This window comes from Protopterus annectens, chromosome 1.part2 (assembly GCF_019279795.1).
Source record: "Protopterus annectens isolate FY-2018-M chromosome 1.part2, PAN1.0, whole genome shotgun sequence".
In the NCBI taxonomy this organism is placed as follows: Eukaryota; Metazoa; Chordata; order Ceratodontiformes; family Protopteridae; genus Protopterus; species Protopterus annectens.
This window is the reverse complement of record NC_056727.1, coordinates 490786331-490801627: the sequence shown is the minus strand read 5'-3', so window position 1 is coordinate 490801627 and position 15297 is coordinate 490786331. Positions and strand designations below refer to the sequence as shown.

General features: G+C 40.2%; 1 long non-coding RNA gene across 2 annotated transcripts in view; it reads right to left on the bottom strand.

The window, feature by feature from the left end:
- The window catches only part of LOC122789745, a 2129853-nt gene that overhangs the window by 1605118 nt on the left and 509438 nt on the right, over positions 1-15297 (bottom strand). The gene's annotated exons all lie outside the window — the stretch shown is intronic.

Here is a 15297-nt window from a genome sequence, read left to right as displayed (position 1 = left end):
TTCTCAGAAGTCCAGGCCAACACAAAGGAACTCTGGCTGACCAAGTTTACAGACAACTGCAAGCTGGGAGCCATCATTAACTCCACAAGTGATGCAGACATCCTACAGAAAGGCCTCACTTAGACCACTGACTCATGTGGAAACAATGGCCTGAAGCTGAACACCACAAAATGCCTTCTCAGCCCCTTTGGTAAAATCTCAGTTTCCACTAAGTACCACACCAATGGGAGCCCACTGAATACTGTAGGAGTTATTAGAGATCTGGGGGCACAGGTTGACAGCAACCTCTATTTTAACCACCACATTGCCACTGTGGTCAGAAAATCCTTCTATGTGGCACATCTCATTACCAAGGGTTTTGCATCTAGGAAGAAAGAGGCCATTGTCTCTGTGTACTCTTCTCTCATTAGACCAATCAAGTATAATGAACCATTTCGTATGTATCTCACTAGACACCTGCAACAGCTGGAAAGGCCACAGAAGTACCTCACAATGAGGATCCTAGGCATTAAACACATGTCCTACACAGACAGACTCAAAAGACTCCAGCTATTCTCTGTCTCATATCACCTACTTAGAGGCAATCTCTGCTTGACTTGCAAAGCCATGTCTGACCCTGCTCTTTCACAAATGCTACATCTAAATGCATCCCAGTCTCTCTGCACCACACACTGCAGGGACCTAGACCTCATTACCACAATCAACACAACATGCTGGAGGGACAGGTTCCTCACCCAGAGACTGCACATGCCCTGGAATAGACTTCCAATACATGTTAAGCAAAGCACCTAGATGACCCTGTTGCAGAGAGATCTTGATGAGTGGATGGGTAATAGAAAGTTTACCCCATGGATCACTCCCAGTGGCTCTGCATGATGGGGGCACTGGGAACTAACATCATGTGGCACAATGGCAGGGCACATCTATGGGCTAGGCTTGTAATGGCTCCAAAGCCATTAGCCTAGTACACAGCTATGAATCTATAAGGGGAGTGACATTGGCATGACTGATAAAGTAGGCCAGTGCGTGGGTAACTTATCAAAACACTTCTTCCTACAAACATACACATACACTTATACACCCACACATTTACCAGATCTGAGAGTAGAACCCCTGCCTATCTAATTATTTGTACTATAGTATTACACAGTTACCGCATGTGCTACAGAGCTTACTGGACTGATAACTGGTGAAAGGTGCTGATAAAGGGAATGACATCAGCATGACTGGATAAAGTATGCCAGTGGGTGGGGAACTTATCAAAATACACCTTTCTACAAACGTACACACCTTTACACACCCACACATACATTTGCCACATCTGAGCATAGAACCCCTGCCTATCTAGTTATTTGTACTATAGTGTTATGCAGTTATCACACACACTACAGAGCTCACTGGGCTGACAACTGGCCAAAGGTGCTGATAAGAGGAATGACATCAGCAGGAGTGGTAAAGTAGGGCAGTGAGTGGGAGACTTATTGAAATACTTCTTCTTACAAACATACACACACACTCATTTGCCAGATTTGAGATTGTAACCCCTGTCTACCTAGTGATTTTTACTATAGTATTAAGCAGTTATCACACAAGCTACGGAGCTTACTTGGTTGATAACTGACCAAAGCGGATTGACATCAACAAGAGTGGTAAAGTAGGGCAGTGGGTGGTAGACTTATCATAGGTTCATAGGTTCATAGGTGTGTACTAGGCTAATGGCCCTGGAGCCCATATAAGCTTAGCACAAGAAGATTCCCTGGCATCATGCCATACAAAGTTAGCTCCCAGTGCCCCTGTCAAGCAAAGCCACTGAAGTGTTCCCTGGGGTGAATTTCCTATTGCCCATCCACTCGTCAAGATTTCTCTTAAAGAGGGCCAGTGAAGTGCTCTGCTTGACTTGAATGGGAAGTTTATTCCAGAGTATGGGAAGGCACTGGATTAGGAACCTGTCCCTCCAGCATGTTTTGTTTATTGTAGTAATGAGGTTTAGGTCACTGGAGCGTGTGGCATGGAGGGATTGGGATTTCATTAGGTGTAGCATATCTAGCAGCTCTGGGTCAGACATGGCTTTGTAGATCAAGCAGAGATCACCTCTAAGTAGGCAATAAGAGACAGAGTATATAGCTGGAGTTTTTGAGTCTGTCCATATAGGGCATGTGTCTAAGACCTAAGATCCTCTTAGTGAGGTATTGTTGTGGCCTTTCCAGTTTTTGTAGGTGTCTAGTGAGGTACATAGTAAATGGAGCATTGTATTCTATAATATGTCTAATGAGGGATGAGTAGAAAGGGATTATTACATCTTTCTTCCTGGATGAGAAACCTTTTGTAATGAGATGTGCCACATAGAAGGACTTTCTGACTACAATGGCAATGTGGTTATCAAAGGAGAGGTTGCTGTCATTCTGTGTCCCTAGGTCTCTTATCACACCTTCAGTGATTAGTGGACTACTGCCTATGTGGTAGTTCATGGACACTGAATTTTTCCCAAAGGGAATGACAATGCACTTTTTGGCATTGAGCTTAAGGCCATGGTTCTGGCACCAGTCATTGGTTTCAGTGAGGCCTTCTTGTAGAATGTCTACATCAGTTGGAGAATCAATAATGGCTCCCAGTTTGCAATCATCTGTGATCTAGGTCAGCCGGAGTCCCTTTGTGTAGGCTTGAACTTCAGAGAAGTTCAAAATACTTCTTCTTACAAACATACACACTCATTTGCTCGATCTTGGATTAGAACCTCTGTTGAGCTTGTGATTTGTACTATAGTGTTACACAGTTATCACACATGCTATGGAGCTTACTGGGCTGATAACTTGCCAATAAGGGGAATGACATCAGCAAGACTGATAAATTAGGGTACTAGGAAGTGTTGTGGGTGGGAATGGCCGAATGCTGTTTTGCCTACAAACAAACAAACACACACACCCTCACTCTCACATTCACAACTGTCTCACACACACATACACACACACACACACACACACACACACACACACACACACACATGCTTGCCAGTATTAAAATTATAACCCCTACCTATCTAGTTATTTGTACTACAGTGTTAAACAGTTATCGCATGTGCTACACGGCTTATAGGGATGATCGGTGTCCAATGTTATTTCTAAGGTGAATGAAAGCAGCAGATCATGTGAAGTAGGGCAATGTGAAGTGTACTGAGTGGGAAGAGTCTCCTAATACATGGACCTATGGAGACACACCCACAAACACACACACACACACACACACACACACACACACACACACACACACACGCATGTGATATGATATTATAAACTCAGCCTCAGTACTGTTACACAATGGGGTTCACCTTTTATGCTGGCACGTGCAACTGTTTACAACTAGTATGCCACTGTTCACAGCAGGACATCACTGTATGCCATTCAGGGTATCCATGTGTGTGACTCAATCTGAATCTGATCCCCCTGTGTCTCTCTCAGTATCACTGCCTGTGTTTCAGTTCCCCACATCTATGTGTGTGTATGCTTGACATATGTTATCTGTTGCCCATATATATGTGTGTGTATCTCATGCAACAGATGCAGTTATATCACATATGGACAATTTACAGCTAGCTGAGGGTAATCCTGTCTGATGTGTGGGTGTGGGGACAGTTGAGGTGTACATAGCTGTCTGTATGAATGGACACATATACACAATACAGTCATATATTCTGATGTAGATTCCAACATGTCATGTGATTCTCTAACTGTAGGAGCATGCCCAGTGTAATCTTCTATAGTTAGGGTGGGACTCCATTCCAGAGATAGGTGTACTCCATTCCAGGGTTTGGTGTGCTACAGCCATACCTCTCAGGAGTACCCAGTACTTTTCTTAAGGTACTTGTTTTGTTTAGCAGACATTTTCTGACATATCTGTAGTCTGAAACTGCAATGTATTGTGTCATTACCTAGTGCCAGACATCATCAGATCAACACAGTGCTTTACCAGAGGAATACTAGTTGTATGATGCATAGAACAATATTATGAGGGCAGCTATGTAAATTCTTGCCCAACAAGGCCATTTGTGAGGTGTGGCCACAGCCAGTGCAGTAATGACACACAGCTGTGTAAACAGTCCATCAACCTGTTGATATACTGGCCGAGGATCTCCTTCTTGTGTGGTATCTTTCTAACCTGACATGTCATATCCTTGTGTGTGCATACCTCTGTGTTTGCCTAGAGATTTCATCCTTTCTGCATAAACTTATGTTTTTATGGCAAGTTAGTTACATATAACTGAAGTGTGATATTACAAAATAATACAGACATTACTGTTTCAGAATACATAACCTTCAGACCATCCCCACTACTGCAAACCCCTCACCCTACCAACTTTCTCAGTATGTAAGGGAGATATTTACAATGCATGTCTATCACTGTGCCTTTGTTCAATTTTTATTTCTGCCCTTGTCCATATTGCTGTCAGAGATTGGGAGTTATGGGTGTGGGTACAGAGTGCATTCAACTGTGAAGGCATGTCCATTATTTTTAAAAGCAAACATAAGAAAAAATATTATTGAGAATGACCACTGGTAACAGTACCACAAAGCACTTATATTCACAAAAGCCTTGGCACCTCTGCTACACATCCTTCAAGATGTCACTAATATGTGTAGTATATTCCACATAGCACTGTGACTTCCAAGTATGTCAGTGGCAGAGAAGTGGGTGTCACTGATATGCATAACAGTTGGCACTGCAGTTATCTGCACATGGCCCTGTCAAAGGTAGCATTGTACCTAGGGTAGTACAAGATGACTGCCAGGAGAACATGCTGGCCAGATCCAGACAGTATTAACCACACATATACACAACTCATTCACCCCTGCATATTGTGGACAGGCAACATGTTTTCATTTGTATTGGTACATCCTTGCTAATGTGTGCTGTGCTGCTATTTCCATGAAAACATATATGTTACTGCATTTGTGTGGGTATATGGGAGAGCACACCTGTCAACTGTACACATTTGAAAGAGAAAACTTGCAGAGAAAACCAGTTTAATAAAAAGCAGAGCTTTCGGGCGTAACCCTTCTTCAGTACTAATACATTCAAACACTAAACTCTAGAAGCTTAAATACAGGTCTAAAATCACATGACCAGCAGCCAAATGAAATCATGTGACAGAAAACAAATTAAAAATTAAAGACATATACATATAAATGTATTAAAAGATGTGTAGATACACAGTATAAAATATTTACTTTACAATATTACGTAGCTTAACTAACACAGGTTTTAAACTGACAGTGCTATTTAAACCAGGATGAGTGTCAGCAGCTAATCTCAATATCCATTCAAATTCTTTGAGCTCAAGGCGGTTGTTGACATCACCACCTCTTTCATTTGGACATAGAGCATCAATCACTCTAAACTTAAATGTCTTTAATTTTTAATTTGTTTTCTGTCACATGATTTCATTTGGCTGCTGGTCATGTGATTTTAGACCTGTATTTAAGCTTCTAGAGTTTAGTGTTTGAATGTATTAGTATTGAAGAAGGGTTATGCCCGAAAGCTCTGCTTTTTATTAAACTGGTTTTCTCTGCAAGTTTTCTCTTTTGAGTTTGTGTTTTGCAGCTGGTTTTACTTGAACTGTACACATTTGCACAGACTGTGCTGATATTTGCTTTACATTTTTTTTCCTTTTACCATACTATTGTGGCCTGTCGTGGGGACTGGAGGCATATCAGTAAAGAGCCCAGGTAATATTGTACTGGCATACATTTGAGTTTCAGACTTTTTACCCTTCATAGCCTTACTGCAACTGCGGATCCTACTGTGCTATCACTGTATTAGTCTCTAGGGGGTTAATTCAACTTTGCCACCATTTGTGTGCCTTTACCAGACATTTCTTTGTGGTTTTCTACAGCTGACTTGCTGTGTGGGTGTGAGGGGTGGTTATGGGACCCCCCACCCTTACATCCATGCCTGTGACCTATGATCCCCCAGTTACTTGTCCCCACATATATACTGCAGTGGGATTTGCCACCTTGGGTATGACTACAGAGTGTGTGAAGGCCAGTTTTGGCCAGATATTTCTTGGTGTCCCACATAGCTGTCAGTTGTGTGCTACTATCCCAGTATGCCACCCCATTCCCTTGCATGCATGCAGCATTACCATAAATATGCTAGCAGAGCATGCTATTCCATTCATTTGTTGTTAAGAAGACTGACTTACTTGTGCTTGCAGCAGTTGTGAGGAAGGTGCTTCAGGGCTGCCTATGTTGGATGCACACAATACACTGCCTATACATGGTAAGTTACAGGTAATGTGATGGTGTGTGTCATCCATTTTACTGTGTATGCAAGTCAGAGAGAAGTGTTAGTCCCTGGGGTTCCTACAGTGTTAGTGTGTGTTCTATGCATTGTTGTGTGAGCATACTGGCCATGCCTTCATCTGCCTACATGAGCAGGCTCAGGGGCCTCCTCCTCTGAGTCCATCTGTGCTTGTGGGGACCTTAGCAATGGTGGTGGGCTGTGTGGCCTTTCCCTATACTTTTTCTGCTGCAGCTGTTTCCGCAGGATCATATTGTGTAGCATGGCACATACTATGAACATGTGTGCACATGTGGCTGGAGAGCACTGCAAGGCTCCACCAGATATGTCAAGGCAATGAAAATGTGACTTGAAAATCCCAAACACACACTCTACAATGATCCTGGTTTGTGCATGTGCCTCATGGCATTCTTGTGTGGGTGTGTGTGCATTTCTGATGGGTGTCATCATCCACTGCCCCAGTGCATAGCCAGCATCCCCCACCAGATGGCCATACGGGATATCCCCACTGGCAAATGCCTGGTACAGCTGTGATGAATGCTAGATGTGGGAGTCGTGATAGCTTCCAGGGCTGCCAGCGCACACATTCATGATAATGTCCTGAGCATTGCACACAACCTTGCAGTTGATTGAGGGGAAGCCCTTGCAGTTTATGTAGACCCTACCCTGCTCATCAGGTGGTGCTTTTATGTGGATGTGTGTGCAGTCTATGGCACCCAGTACCTCTGGGTATTCTGCTACATGGTGGAAGAGACACATATTGCTGGCCCTCTTCTCAAGAGTGTTGGGGAAGTAAATGTCCTCACCGGCATATGGTAGCATGGTATCCAGGAACTGGTGAAATACCCTGTATGAAGATGCCTGTGAGACCCCCCATGATGTCCCCAGTAGGTCTTTGGAAAGTACATGTAGCTAGAATTCTTTAAGCTACACATACCTTGGTATCCACTGGGATGGGTTCCCCTTCTGCTGGTTCTACCTCTGAGTTGAGGCTGGCACAGGTCAGTGATTTGCTGAAGTATGTTTCTGTCTACCCTGTAGCACTCTACTATCTCCAGATCATGCAGCCCCTGGTATGTTACCCTGAGTCTGCAAACTCTTCTCCTCCTCCTTGCTCTGCGGTGGTTGTCAGCATTATCCTCCTCTCCGCCGTCAGCCTCTAGCACATACTGATGGATCAAAGCAATGGCAGCCCGTAACATTTTCCAGTTAAAATCCCTCGCATGTATACACCAATGGTGCAGAGTTTGTGGGAAAAACCAGACTGTAAGGTATTTCCATACTTTATACTGTTGTGCTACAGATGCTGCCTGTATGATTGGCTGATTATGATACATTCCAGCTGCCACCTATATTACTCATGGCTTTGCTTTAGCCACTGTGAGTGTTAGAGGCATTAGTGTTAATTTGTGCATGATTGCCTTTATTCTGCTGTTGCCTTTTTAATTATTTTTTACTTACATCTCCTCCAAGTTTCAGCTATGCAGCCACCTGCCAGCTGTATTATTGTGTGCTTTGCATGGCCCATTGTGAGTTGCAAGAGTCCCATATTAGTGATTTCTACTTCATTTCTATTTTATTGTGCTGTTGCCCTTTATTTCTTTGTTGACATCTCTTCCCATTTTCAGCTATGCAGCCACCTGCCAGCTGTATTATTGTGTACTTTGCATGGCCCATTGTGAGTTGCAAGAGTCCCATATTAGTGATTTCTACTTCATTTCTCCTTTATTGTCCTGCTGCCCTTCATTTTTTTATATCTTCTCCCATTTTCAGCTATGCAGCCACCTGCCAGGAACTGTTTCAAGGGTAATGGTAAAGGTTGGAACAACGTCAAGCAGTCTGGGTGCAAGTGGACATACACTTACTTATGCTGATGTTTAGAATGTACCTTTAGACAGTGGCCCTAATGGGTGAGGGACACACAGAGCAAATACTGAGGTCAATGTAGGAAATGGTATGCTTCCCAATGTCAATGGGCATGAGCAACCACAATGGAGGTTGGACTCTGTTTCCATTATAGCAGACTATCTGAAGGCGCCATCGTTCTTTACAGCTGGTGCTGGGAGTAATAACAATATTGCAAATGTGAATGAGAATACTGGTGCATCCTTAATTACCAACTTAAATGATTTTGACCAAAAACTTCTTAAGTATTGGAAGTTACAATTGGAAGTATTGTATTTTCATGAATGTATAGCTAGGAGCATAATACCTAAAGGATTGTGCCAATGGTGCTATCCTGTTGGTTTAATCAACAAATCCAGTTTTTATCATGAACTTATCTGTTTGTTTGACAGACAGGGTTTTGAGTTTCTCAGAACTCTTATAAAACAGTATAATTTACAAGTGGACATTCTTAAAAGTGAGCTGGAGATTCTCGAGCACAAGATAACCACTGACTCAGAGTTTCAGAGATACAGGTATGACTGCCCGAATTTTTTCTAGTATTGATTATGCCATTGCTAAAGCTACTGAAATTAAAAAGAAAAAGATTCTTAGAGACACTAAAGACTTTTCTAATGGGACCGCCTATCCTCCACCCCCAGAATCAATTAAACCAATGATGAACCAACAGAACGTGGATATGCAACACCTACAAGGTGATGCGAATACCAGCATCAATGATGATGACATCACGACGCAAACTACTCCATTGAGGCATAGTGAGAGGCTTAGGAACAACCGGCAGCAAAATGGTGGCTCTCAAGCTACAACATCAGCAAATACCAACAATAATAATCCTCAGGGTTTTCAGGAAGCTCGGAACAACCAATTAAACCATCGACGCAATGGCAGACTCCAGGGGCAGCAATGGAGGAGACAATCAGCAGAGAAGTTAACACAGACTTCTACACATAATCCACAGATTCTTGTAAGTACTGAGGGGGATTTCAAAAGTTATAATTTTACAACAATATAAGTTGATAGTAGGATGGTGGATTTGTTGTCCAAAGGATTATCCTTTGTACTGGACAAAAAGGCTGATTTAGCCAAGACAATCATTTATTTAAAACTATTTGTTCGTAAATTGAACATTTGGTGTTCTTATGGGCAATTAAAAATATCTAGTTTGTTTAATCCCCCCCTTGCATGGGACACTAGCCTTAATTGAAAGGATTTGTGAAATGGATATACGGACAATTTTGAGCAATACGCAAATGCACAGTAATTTTGTTAAAAACATGACTCCTGAGGACTTTGATTTGTTACATTTAATCCGGGGTGGTGGTGCTGCGGTAGCATTGTCACCTCACAATAAGATGCTGTCCTGTTCGATTCTCAGCTAGAGCGTCTTCTGTGTGGAGACATGCATGAATGGGTGTACCTTCATTGAAGGTTGTGCGACAGAGCTGGCAACTCGGACGTAAAAATCTACTGCCAATCATTAGCGGAACGGAGTTCCACTGTGGCGACCCCTAACCGGGAAAAGCCGAAAGACACACACTGAAAGCATGCAAGGTCAGAGTTATGAAGCCTGATAAAGCTGGTGGGCCCATTTTCATGGATGAAAGGGAGTATGTACAGAATATGTTAACATATTTAGATAATGATAACTATTACCCTGTATGTTTGAATGAAGTTAATATTGCCTATAAAAAGGTAAACAACATCCTAAATGATTTGTTTTTGGAAGGAGTATTAACATAGACATGCTCCATTATTTAACCATGGTAGCACCAACCACACCAATTTTATCTGGGTCTCCCAAAATAAATAAGAACCTCAATAATCCACCATTTAGACCAATTGTGGATGGAAGATGATCAATAACTTATTCATGTGCTAAATTTGTGAACAGTAAACTAAAACCCATTATTAGGAGTGAGGAGCAAATTTGCCACAATTCATGGAGTTTTTTGGAGAGTATTAACAGGTTAGAATACAATGAAAACCATATTTTTCTTACAGTGGATATAAAAGATCTATACACTGTAATACCACAAGAGTTGTGTATAGAACGTGTTTGGGAGCTCCTATCCACCAAAGGCATGGAAGGGAGTGAAATAAATGTAATAGAAACCCCCTATTGGATTTAATTGTATCTAACAATTTCATGCTGTTTAATTGTGAATTTTGCAAACAAAAGACAGGTGTTGCCATGGGCTCACCTTGCGGGGGTAGCTTCACAAACTGTGTCATGGTATACTGGGAGAGGGAGCTCCTATTTAACAATAGTTTATTCCAGCAGAATGTGGTATGGTATATGAGATTCCAAGATGATATGTTTTTTTTATTTGGAAAGGAGATATTGATACAGTAGAACTCATCATAGGAGCTATCACAAACCTTACCAACTTTCTGGAATTTACTTTCCATTTTTGGACAGAGTCTATTAACTTTCTAGACATGCAGCTGTCTAAGAATAGGTTAAATAATAGGTATAGAACCATTATTTATAGGCAACCTAACTATTCAAATGCATTCCTGCACTTCTCTGGCAGCCATCCCTTCTATCAGAAGAAAGCTGTGATAAAGGGACAATTGGTGAGAGCTGCTAGGATGGTCTCCTCTGACATAGATTTTCTTGCAGAATGCGATTTATTAAAGAGTATGTTCCTAAGGAGAGGTTATCCAGGACATCTCTTTGAGCAAATTTATTTGTAAGTATCTACAAAAAGGACCAGTGGGCATTTTAAACCCATAGTGCAAAAAGGTTACATAGAAGCACAGTATTCCACAACTACAGAAGTAAGGGCTAATAGTCAGAACATGCCATTTAATATGGGACCTATATTTATGACAGCTTTTTCCATGGATGCTAAAGGGATAAGGAACATCTTATCTAAGAATTGGTATCTTATTTCTGAAGACATTAGTATTAGTAAAAAACTAGAGGGTCCACTATGCATAACATATAGAAGGGGCCCCAATTTTAAATGTCTTCTGGAAACACAAAAAGAGGCATATAATGGGAACTATGGTATGCATAAATGCCGCCAATGCCAACAGTGTCAGTTTATCAAGGTGGGCAATTAGTTTACCATTAGAGATAAGTCCTATTTAGTAAACTGTAAATAAAATTGCAAATCTAGGGGGGGGTTGTTTATGTAGCATTATGTCACCAATGCCAATCATACTATATAGTCAAAATGGAAAGGCAGCTGAAACAAAGAATCTGAGCATCAATGCAATACAAATAAAAGAGTAACTACAGATGCTTTAGCTAAGCATAGTATAGAAAACCCCTCTCATAAATTTATTTTCACGGTTATCAATCAGGAAGCAAGAAATGTCAGAGGAGGCCCTTGGGAATTGAAACTAGAAGAGAGTGAACTCATATGGCAGATACGTGCATATCCGCATATACCACCTGACCTCAATGAATATGCTTCAATTAAGTGTATTCTAAAATTAAAAGCATTAGATAGGTAAAATACACTGTTTATGATTCTAATATAAATATATAAAATATTGGTTAAATTAAAATAGTGTTTTTCATGATTAATTATATATATTAATTTGTAAGCAAAACTGGTTAATTTGAAGCTTTTCTAATATATATTAGCTGGTACAATAAGGCTTATTAATGCTTATGGCTTTTAATATATTTGTGTGCCTGACTGGGTTGTATTCCAACATTTTTACTGTTTTTAATAGGTTTTTAAATAGTTGTTTTTTAAATAGTTTGTCTTTAAATAATTGTTTGATGACTGTATAAATAGCATTGCACTTTGGGTAATGTGATGTCTGAAGATGTCTAAGCATTATTTTGGAAGAAAGCGCTTACATTAAAGTTTGGGGAAATCTACAGCTGACTCGCCTTTTTTGTTTTTCACTAGTTTGTTTGAGTTCTGGTTGTATTAAATATTTTTGTAATTGTCTAATAAATTCATATCAAATGTTTATAAAATGTTCCCTGGTGGTTTAGTGATGTTCTTCTAAGTTGTTATGCATTTTCTTTGGATTTGTATAACCTTTTGCACTGGAAATACTGAGTCCCTAGTACAATTTGGTACTGTGTGATCCTGGTTTTGTTTTTTCCTGAGTTTTATCTATAAAATAAACTTAAAAAAAAAGATTTTTGTACTTTAATAAAAATGTGTGTTTTTGTCTCACTTTGTGAACAGAGATTCTTTAGAATATCATTTTATACAATCATTCTTTAAATATACAAGCAGATTCATTTTCAAACAATAACATTTATATCCACTCTGTGTATAATGTATGCATACATTATGGCTTGCCATCCTTCTGTATATACTGTCATGTATCTGTTCTCTTTATAGCCTTGGGCAAACTCTAATATCACTCTGTATATATTCTAGTTTATAATTCACTTTTTATATAATGCAATGTATCAGTTGTCTTTTCCCCTGGCTGAGTCTGAAATAAGTCTAGAGGGATCAGTGCTCTACCTGAGTAATAAATTCAAAATAAAAATAAAAAAATACATAAAACCAACAAAGACCACTATAAACAATTGTATTTCATCTACAATATAGTTCCTTTTATATTTCAATGTACATTTTATGCTAATATATTCATTTAGATCTAGGGAACAACCTGCATTAAGTTTTATTTCCCAGGTTAATTCTTTGTACTCTATCAAATTATGCAGGCCTCCCCACCTCGGCCCTAAATGTGCTCTATCCACACAGAAAAAGAAAAGTAAATCTTTTACGGAAAAAAATGCTCACAGATCTGTGATGAGCAGTCACAGCCACTTCATCTTACAAAATATAGAATTCATTGTGTCTTACAATTCAAATGGTCATGTGCAACAAATATTCTATATAGTTGTAACAGATTCAAATGAGGGAGAACATCACTATATTTACAAAAACTATAAAAATGCATATATGTGCACCTAAGGCTTTTTTGCCCTCATGTAGTACCAGTCTGGCAGATGGTGCAGAGGTTAAGGTTCCAAGCTCTCTTTTCTGTGATACAGGGTTTGATTCCCTTAGCCCTTGCTTGTTAACTGTATGACCTTCAGCAAGTTGTTTAATGAGATGATGTGCTTGGCTCTCCCTGAAAAGTGACTGTGTGTTTAGTGGGCCTACCTGGTTAACAAATAGGTATTGTTAGTATCTTTATCTTACTGTGTTCAAGAATATTATGGTTGTTGCATCTGAGATTAATAATTTTTGTGCAAGCACATTGAAACAAGAAACACACCACATATTCCATCGCAACTAGTTTATTAACAAAACACATAAATATTACAGCAGAAATATTTGAACTTCTGTTACATTTCATGAAACAAATTTTGAATATCTCCTTGCATTTGTTTAAGCACGTATAGAACAGTGCAACATTATGGGCAGCATTGACCACTCACCCTCAAAGAAAGACAAGCAGCATTACACCCTTTGCTCACGAAAATCCCAAAATTGTGAGACAGCGTACCTCAGCTCACCTCACAAACTAAGAAGAAAAGGGGGAACAGAAGAAAGGTTCACACTGAATTCTTCTTCTCTGTCCAACAAAACACCTTAGAAACTTCCATACACCAGGCTGGGCAGGTGGGAATAACCAAAATCCCACACCAAAAGACTTAGTTAATCCTCTGCCTTAGCTTTTTGCCTAATCATCCCCTCCACTATTGACCTCACTTCCACCAAGACTGTTTCTTAAACTTAACAGCTGCCTTCCCAGCCCATTTCAACTCCTTACTTCTTATAACCTTTTCTTAGCCCACGCCTTGCCCCCCTATTTTCCCACTCAGATACAAACCTCCCTCACCTGAAAGTGCCCTTTTACAAATCTTCATATGGCAAAACTTAATTTGTCCAAGCACTTTGAGCAAAAAAAAACCCACCACACATGCTATCATGACCACTTTATTTAACAAAACACGTGAATATTAGAGCACAGATATTTGAACTTACATTTCAGAAAACACAAAAAATATTAAATATTTCCTTACATTTATAAATACATCTATAGAACATTGCAACATTATGGACAACATTGACCTCTCACTCTCAAAGAAAGACAAGCAGCGTTACATCATTGGCTATCTCAAATCCGAAAATTGCAAGACAGCATACCTCAGCTCACCTCACAAACGAAGAAGGAAAAGGTGAACAGAACAGAGGTTCACTGTGAACCCCTCTTCTTTGCTCACCAGCCTGTACATAGTCTATTCCCCCTTTTGTTTTCAAAACTGTCTGACGACATCCTGTAAAGTCAATGCCAAATGTACACTAAAATTGAGCTCTATCTCACTTAGATGTATTCCATCATTCCTATGTAAAACTGGATCCCTGTCATCGAAGTTTGGATGCTTAATCACCAAGACACCTAACTCCCCCAATGTCCTTGACACTCTGTAATTAACAAAATGCCTATCCTTCTCTAATATTACAAAACTGGCAGCTTGCTTCCACACTAGTCTAAGCATGATCTCCAACCGCACTATCACCATTTGTGGATGCTGTTGGCTTTACTTAATAATCACTAACTATTAAGGTCAACAATTGCCTTTTAGGCACCCAGCCTAAATGATTGACCCCTAAGTGAATGATCAAAATCTTCAGAACCCATTAAACAAACAGTTGACAGCAAAGTAAACCTGTAAATCCACCCCGTGCAACCTTCCACATTTCTTCCGGAAGCCCCAACATGCTTTCTCAAGGCCTCATGACTGATGTCTTCTTCACCCAGAATACAAACGACTGTCCCAGATGTGTCATCTGAGAAACAAACAAATTGATACATTAATGACACCTCATCTTATATAATCTAAATAAGCTTCAGAGGCCCAACACACCACTCTTTTAATGACTTCAGTCAACGTCCCTTCCCTTGCCAAGTCAGACACTCACTATCCCAATCTGAAAAGAATGCATGGAAAACCTGCTTCTACAGGCACCTTAAGAATCTAACACTTGACAAACTGTACCAATGAATTACAGTGTTGACAGCATTCTACCCTGCACAGTATGAAAAACCAGTACTTCATCCTGTTCCCCACAAATTCTCCATAACAGTTTTATCTAGCCTACCAGACACAACTTTTCTCTCTCATCAAGCAACACCACTGGCCTACTTTACTAC